The following is an 8,228-nucleotide window of genomic DNA, read 5'->3' on the forward strand; positions in this document are numbered from 1 at the left end:
CTATTAACTACAGTTGGTGGATTCTTAACTGATGTCAGGCACACATGCACAGATGCAGATACAAGTACACCAAAGCAAGTCATGGCCCTTCAAAGAAGGAACAAATTTTACATGTTCACACATAAATGTCCTCCACAGATGCTATAGGGAAAACACATGCATGCATACATGTTTAAATATATAAAAACCAACAGACAGATATTTCTGTGAAACTGCTGCCACATACTGAATCTCACAGATGCTTTAAGGCAACAAAACACAGTTAGTGATAACAAAAACACACAGACACATGGTCATAGACACGCATAGAACCACACACACAACTCAACTCCTAGTACACTACAGCTCATTACAGTACTTGTAGGGCTTAGACTTAAGCTGTTTTACCCTTGTAAAGTCACTTTAATGACACCTCAACTCCTTCTCCGTACACTTTAGCTCATGTAAATCCTCACACTAAAACTGTAATGCCAACACGGTTCGTTGCTTACACTGCATTTAGCTCCCTTTATCCCTTTCCTACTATTAACTCTAACTAACACTAACTCTTCATACTCCTTCAGCTGCTCCTTCATATAAAGTTAAGTCAGCAATACAGCTTAGCTCCCAGCCATCTATCAAGCAGTGCTGTTCAGCTCCAAGCTATACATTAAGTTATACATGAAGCAGTTTCTGGCTGTTCATCAAGCTATATAGCTCAGCTTAATCCCACCACGATTTCTTCTGAAATTGTATTCGCTAGTTATTGTTGATGCATTAACATGTAATCAGTACTTTAATGTTGTAGTTTGTTGAGGTGGAGCTGATGATAACTGCTTCATATACTTTTATCATTTATACAAGTACAAGTACTTAAATTTATACCTTACATTCCATCATTGATGGTTACCATGGCAGCAGGATACAAGCATTTCGACTGTATTTCCTTTTCCTGCAGTGCTTTAGTAGACTTAATAGCGACCACCGCTGTAGAGTGTTGGAGCCATACTGTATAAAACTATAGCTTTATACCCTTATGCTCAGCAGTGTCACCTCAGACCCACCAAAACTGTTTTTAGTGCTCCAGTTGAGTTTCAGTTTTACAGACCCAAATTACCCTGATTTAGGAATGTATTGCTAAAACAGTGCATGATGAAAGGCCGTGCAGAGTTCCTGGAGTGATCGGTTTCAGTAAGTGCTGCTCGTTTTTCTGTCAGTGTTTCCATGAAGCTCTGAAAACCTCTGCTGGAAATGAGTTCTTGCAGCCAACATAAATGTTTCTCCAGCACTCACCTATTCACCATCTGTGGTGATTCACGAAGTGATTTATATATCTTCCTCTATTACACATTCACATAACCAGCAGAGAGAGGCCGAAATCGTCTGGTTGCGTGCTTCTGTTAATCTTGATGGATTCTGAGCCCTTCAGTTGAGCAGTTAGTCCACCCACAAGTATGTGGTGGTGGTCGAGCATCCTGCTGCGACAGCAAATACCGCTCAGCACCGACCCTTCCTCTGTACCCAGACTGCCTTTTGTTCCACATGTGCACATTTACCACAAAAGAGGCTGTTTTCTTGATGTGTGTTTTGCATCTTGGTGGTGTTTTGCTTCAGCAACTTGGCAGTAAGTTGGAGATAATTCTCATGTTATTGTGTTTTTCTGTCACGTTATCAAACAAGTCATGAAAACCGACCCAGTAAATGTGACTTCACTCCAGTCAGACTGGTGCAGGTAAAGTGATTTTGTTCACAGTCTGAATTATACTCAGTTCTCCAGAGGTTTGCATTTCATAAAACATCCAAACCAGAGGAACGTCACCAGCCTTTACCCCCCTCTGATCCCTGCTGTCCCCATCAGGACTCTCATACAGTATCATACAGCAACTAGGTATCATATATATATATAATTGGGTAAATCATTAAAAAGGTCAAACATTTCTATCCCATTTAAACAGAGCTCAAGACAACATGTCTTTAAGTCGTTTAAGTCCAACCAACAGTCTAAAATCCAAAGATATTCAGTTTACAATCATATACAGTAGAGAAAAACAGCAAATCATCACATTGTCCCCAATGGAGCCAGATTAATCTATTATCAGATTTATTGCTAGATAATTTTCTGTTGATCAGTTAATTGTTTCAGCACTCATACTAGTGTAAGATCCATCTGCTTTGTACTTGAAGGAATTCTGGACATTTGAGGTGGTTCAGACAATTTCCCTCATGTGTTTATATTTACGATATGTAATGACTGTACTCCATAGAAAATCACTTTGCATTTTTGTCAAATGAGAACAGCTTGAACTCCAGGCAAGTAACACATGAATGACCACAGCAATCAATAAAAAACTCGACCATTAAACATCATCTTCCCTTCAGATTTAGCAACTTACAACGTGATCCCCAGGCTTATGAACATTTCTGTAAATTGATCTTGTTGTGATTTAATATTTGCATGCAAATCTAACTCACTTAGAAATAATTGCATTTGAAATATTCTCCCTTGAAATATTTCAGTTTTTCCCACAATACAGACCTAGATCAGCTGGTGAAATGAAGATTTTCAGACAAAAATCTGCAGCCTAGTCCTGTGGCCTCACTGAAATGCTTCCACCACCTTTAAGGTACTCAGCAGAAGTCTTGTAAACTGACCTAAACACCTCAGAGATGCTGCATTCACTGAAAATAAAACTTGCCAGACCGACTAGATAAAAACTTGAAAAGATGAGGTAGTTGTTTTGTTAATAAATCCAGGGTGTGTCCTACCTCGGCCGTCAGGTGTGTTTGTGTCCTGGTTTAAACCCCACGCAGTGAGCAGAGCAGCGGCAGGGTCCAGCTGGAAGGCTGAGAGTTGGATCCTCAGTCAATACATTCCCAGTGAACGAAGAACAGCATCACCCTCTCTCTCCAAAGAAAAAAAAAAAACGGCCCCCAGAACACCCCCACCGATGGAAAACCTCTGTTAGGGTGAGAGGTTCAGTTTCAGTTAAGAGCTCTTGACTCTCTCTGTGATCACATCTGTACGTCTCAGGGACTAGATTTGAAAAGGCATTGTTAGGACTTGAGTCATGTGCTTTTCATCAGGAGCTTTGAAGTGATGCCAGGATAGTTAGCTTCAGACTCCTGAATGCAAAGTCTTTATATAGAACAGTCTGGTAGGTCTGTCACCTCCCCTCTCTTCATGGCCGACTGCCATATTAAATATTTTACATCAACGTGAATGGTTCCTACACTAAGGCCTGTTGGCACTGGGTTAAACAAGGATAGTGGGACTGTACTGCCGCTGTAGCTGTTTGGGTTTTCTCAGTTAAACATCAACAGTTAGGATGGAGGTGAGCCGCCCCTGCCAGGGATTTTTAGGATGATGATTTGTCATTTTGTTTGAGGAATTCCTTCATCTGGCTGCTTCACAGTAACTGACTTCCCCATACAAAGAGCCAATGCTGCAATGTTGACCTACAGTACGTTGAGATATACATCAGTGAAATGATCGTCAGGAAGAGGGTGTTTGAGATGTAGTAGGTGTAGGTACTGTAGTAGTAGATGATGAACCTGCAATTATTGAGCCCCTTTAACAATTTTCCCTGAAAATGATTATGCAGAAATATACTAATTTCAAGATACAAAGACACTGCAGCACTTTCTTAAAACAATCTGCCCAGAGGGAATGAGAATAGAAATATAGACTTCTGTATTTTCAGTTTTCGTTCATGCCAACTGCATGAACGTTCACATACATTGTGAATGAATGAAAAAAAGACATTTCTTTAACAGCCAACTAAGGCTTATTCTGTCTTGTTTCAAAATACTGACCCTCATTTCTGGACATTTTTTAGAACCAAACTTGGAGTAACTGGCATTATCCCACCCCAAAGGCAAACACAAAAAAAGTCCAGACTGCTGAATGACTTGTTAAGACAGATGAGTCTACAGCAGTGTTGTTAACTGACTTAAGGTAGTACAAGTTACCATCAGAGTCAGTGAGAACTGGAAGCTTTGTTTTTGTGTTATTAAAGATTTCCTCCTTAATTGGAAAGCAGAGGCAGAAGAGAAACAGAGGTGATGCTTTGCAACATCCAATCAACATTATTTGTTTTGTGTTGTGTTCTGCATTATGTGTATTTTAACCAGACATAACAGGAAAGCCTAAAGCTTTACATTTGAGGAAGAAACTAGAAATACCTCCCAAGAATGGAAAAGCTAACAGGGGCTTGCTCCCTCAGGGGTTCATGTGTTATACTATTCCTTTTTCCATTCAGTACTGGTATTTTCTGCTGAGCTGAGCTGGAACGACACTCTGAAGCACAACTTATGGCGGAGCCAGACCATCCAAATATGCCCTGGTTTGGCAGTCAGACGGACTGAAATGGGAGCGGGTCTGTGTTCTGGTTTCAATGCATCTTCTCTAAGAGGAAATCATATTTTCCAAACCATCAGAGATCTGGTTAAATGATCATCTCATCAACGAGGACCCTGCTGAGCTCTGCCATGTTCAACATACTCTTTGAAGGAAATTTCTAAACTTTTAAAGCATTTTAAACAAGTGTATCTTTTGCTTATGCTCTCCAGTAGTTTCCAACACCAGAAAACTGAAATTAGTAATAGTATTTCTAATAACATTTTTTGATTCAGATTGAATAACTTCGGTCTTTTTTCATTAACTGTAAAAAAAACCCACCTCCCACTTATTGTTCCATAGCACAGCAAAACTATTGAGTATGTCTTCTCTTATAAATATGTAGGAATTATTCTTACAGGACTCTCTTTCATTTAAGCTCCATATTCATCAGTTTGTGAAAAAACAATAAAAGATTTTCGAACAAAGCCTGCTCCTCCCTCTAAGCTAAAAAGAGTCTTGTTTCTGATACTTTCTGCCTGATGCTGGACTATAGAGATGCCCTGTTCCTGCATGCATCTTCTCAGTGATTTCATGCTTTGGGCACTGTATATCAGAGACCACAAAGATTTATCACAAACATTAAGGCTCTCACTCTTCTTGATAAGAATCGGACTCCCCATTTTAGTTGTGGAGTCAAAACTTTTACCTATTCCTGCTAAAATTTGATAAGTAAGAATTTCAACACTGAGCTGAGCAGTACGTCACGTTTCAAAAGTCTCATGGAACAAAGTCCAATGTAAACTATTATCTGATCTGTCAGCAGGTCCACATTTATGATTCTCCTGTTTAAAACGTCAGGCTCAGTTTCCAGTTCTTCATGATCACAGCTTCATAGCTCTGCTGAAACAATACCCTGTTATGAGCCAGATTTTAAGATTAAAGGATACCATTTTCCCAAACATTGCAGGGATCTGATTAGACCCTGATGTAAACCTTGGAGTTTTCTGCTTTCTGTGCACTATGAAAGGACACAGGCTTTGTTCTGAACTGTAAGGACCACAAGCCTAACAGTGAATCCTAGTGTGTTATGTTTGCCTGCATATCTGCATAGCCTGATGGTCGTTTGTTCCTCTATCTGTCCAAAAAGTAGAAAACGCAACCTTTAAAATGTTGAAGTTTTGTTTTGAGCAGGACATCTGTCGTGCAGTCATCTTCTCCTCTGGGGCATCTTGTGCATGAAAACCTCATACTTCTCATCTGACTGTTCTGCCACAGAAAGATTTAATTCAGTAGCTTTAATAGTCCAAAGAGGGAGTTTGGTTTGTGGTAGTGAAAGAATCTATGGCGTAATTGTTGGAATTACAGTATTCAAACTGCAAATTAAATGTTAGAGATTATTTCCTGATGGGAGATGGTCTGCGCTCCTGATGGGAGGCGGTCAGGATGTCTCTTCTCTCTCAGGATCTCATACTTTCCAACCCATCAGACGTCTGTGACGGCTCTGGGCCGGCTGGAGCTTGTTGTGTTCTTATGTTGAGAAGAATTTCCTCCAGCTGAGCCTTTAAAGCTTTGAGTCACCGGGGCAACTTGCAGGGCAACGGTGCCAAGGAGTTGCCTCAGCGCTGCTGTTGCATTAGTACCATAGTAACATCTTTTTGCCAGGAAACATTTCAATAGAGCTGTGACAGGGTCAAAACTCTGCATGTTACCTGCTGCTGGGAGTGTTTACCCAGCAAGACTGCACAACAGACCAGTCTTCACCATCCTCAGACCTCACCATGAGTCCCCCTGATGCAGGAATGTTTTAGGCTGATACCAAAATTGATATTAGATGTTTTTTAAAAATCTAATTGTGAGCACCCATGGCGAAATCATAAAGTGGGTTCACAATTAGTAGAATAATAACGTCATCTAAGTAAGATCTAAGTTTTAACTATGAGCTTAACCTGTGTCCATTGCTGTATTTAACCTGGGTGTAGTTAGCCAATTCCCCTCTGTTTCGATCAATCAGTGGTTTCTTTCATAGTGAAGTCCCTCATTTTGCACACTGGCCGTCTTACCTAATTTGCTCTGGTAATGTACATTGAACATTACACATTTTCTGCTTTCATAACATGTAAATCATTTTCTGACCAAAACTATAACAAAAAGAGCGAAGTTATAATATATCGTATTTATCCTGATATAATTCATCAGGCACTGGAGCTGATAGAAGGTCCAACCTTATGAAATGTCTGCTGAGCACGTAAGGCTGACTTTGTGAGTGAAGTTATCAGCTATATGTCCTCATCCTGAGGAGCATTGAGGAGGTCATGTGACTAATGACTATTAGATTGTTCCTTCATGTGTTTGATTTTTGAGACTGATGAACGCAGCAGCTGTTCATTTTGGCAGACGAGAAGAATTTTCTCTCTTCTACAGGAAAACCTTTGATCTCTGAGCTTCGGCTCATTGGAAGAAAGTTTTCCAGCCTAAGTACGATGAGATGAGGACTGCCAGCATCTAGAAACTGACCAGACAGTACTGATTGTTGTTTTTATTGCTTTTCTACTTTTAGATTTATTTTTGTCTGCATGTAATTACCTAATATTTCCAATTTTTTTCTTACCAAAGAAGACTCTGAGGTTTTTGTCCTCTTCACATTTCAGCTTTTCTGTTCCAATCGTCCTTTAGATCCGTCTGCTACTGAAGTAAATGATCCTAAACCTCAGGCTTTCAGAGGAAAATATTATGATAAAGTTGGCTTCTTATTCTCATAATTACAGCTTTCATCGAATGTGTATTGCATGAGGGTAGAAGACATGTGATGCAAAGATCACCACATTTTATCATGACTTTTCGTTTAATAGTCACCATGGCTCCACGTCCTCCCTGAGGCCTGAGGTGTTAATTTGATAACGTGAAAGTAAGTGACTGAACTCTTCAATGTGCTGGATGTGCTGACAGTGAATCAGGGAATCCAGTGGAATAAAATCTGACTTCTTGTGACTCATACACCTCACAGGTTGAAGATTTGCATTCAGTGTCAACATGTGTCTAATCCTAAAACACCTCAAGGTGTTCTACAGTGTTCCAGATGGGAACATGAGGCGTATGTAGTCCAGACCTCTGAATCACCACTCACATTTTCTTCATCAATTCAAATAGGTCTTCTGTTGTGCTCATTGACAGCAGTTCCCAGATTCTCAGGTTGTGGCTTATCAGTTATCAGCACATTAATAGTCCCACAATCAGTGTATATTAGTAGGGACAGCAGTGATTGAACCAGCTTGGTTCTTTGAACTAGATAATAAACATCTGTGTAGTCATTATAAACTGCTAAAAGGAAGAGCCCTGATATATTGCCAAATGGACACAGACAGTAGCGGATGCAGTTCTGTACTATATTGGGTTTCTGTGTACGCGTTCCACACTAGAAATCAAAGTGTCAACCTCTCTAGTCGGGTGCATGTAAGTGCACACAGTCCATGGTACTTCCATGAGAACCTGAAGAATGAATAGCTGATTACAGTTGCACTGGTTCAGAATAGCTGTTAATGTCACAATTATCCTTTTATCTTTGTAGTGTAGTGATCAGAAAATGTGACTTACTGATTCTGAAGTGTTTCTATTCATACGAAGTAGTGAATGTAGGTGGGATTTCATCAACCAGGCAGTAATGGGAACATAATGAAGTTTATTTGAATTTAGCATCGTAACATTGTGTAAAATTATAGTATATGATTGTTGACAGGACAGATGAACATTTTGTCATATTTATGCATGTTGGCCAGCCAAGAGCAAAGTGAAAGGAGATGTATTTCAGCTAAAATGTTGAAATACATTTTTTGAAGAAGTCATTTTTGGTACAACAGTTCTCAACTGTAAATTAAATTTCAAATGTTCAAGTGCTATTTAAAGCAACAGTACA

The 8,228-nt window shown here is 39.7% G+C and overlaps 1 protein-coding gene across 1 annotated transcript in view; it reads left to right on the forward strand.

Annotated features, from left to right (window-relative positions):
- cenpp (centromere protein P) overlaps nucleotides 1–8,228 on the forward strand; it is an 81,825-nt gene that overhangs the window by 48,986 nt on the left and 24,611 nt on the right. The window lies entirely within an intron of this gene.

The sequence above is a fragment of the Enoplosus armatus genome, chromosome 3 (assembly GCF_043641665.1).
Source record: "Enoplosus armatus isolate fEnoArm2 chromosome 3, fEnoArm2.hap1, whole genome shotgun sequence".
Lineage (NCBI taxonomy): Eukaryota > Metazoa > Chordata > Actinopteri > Centrarchiformes > Enoplosidae > Enoplosus > Enoplosus armatus.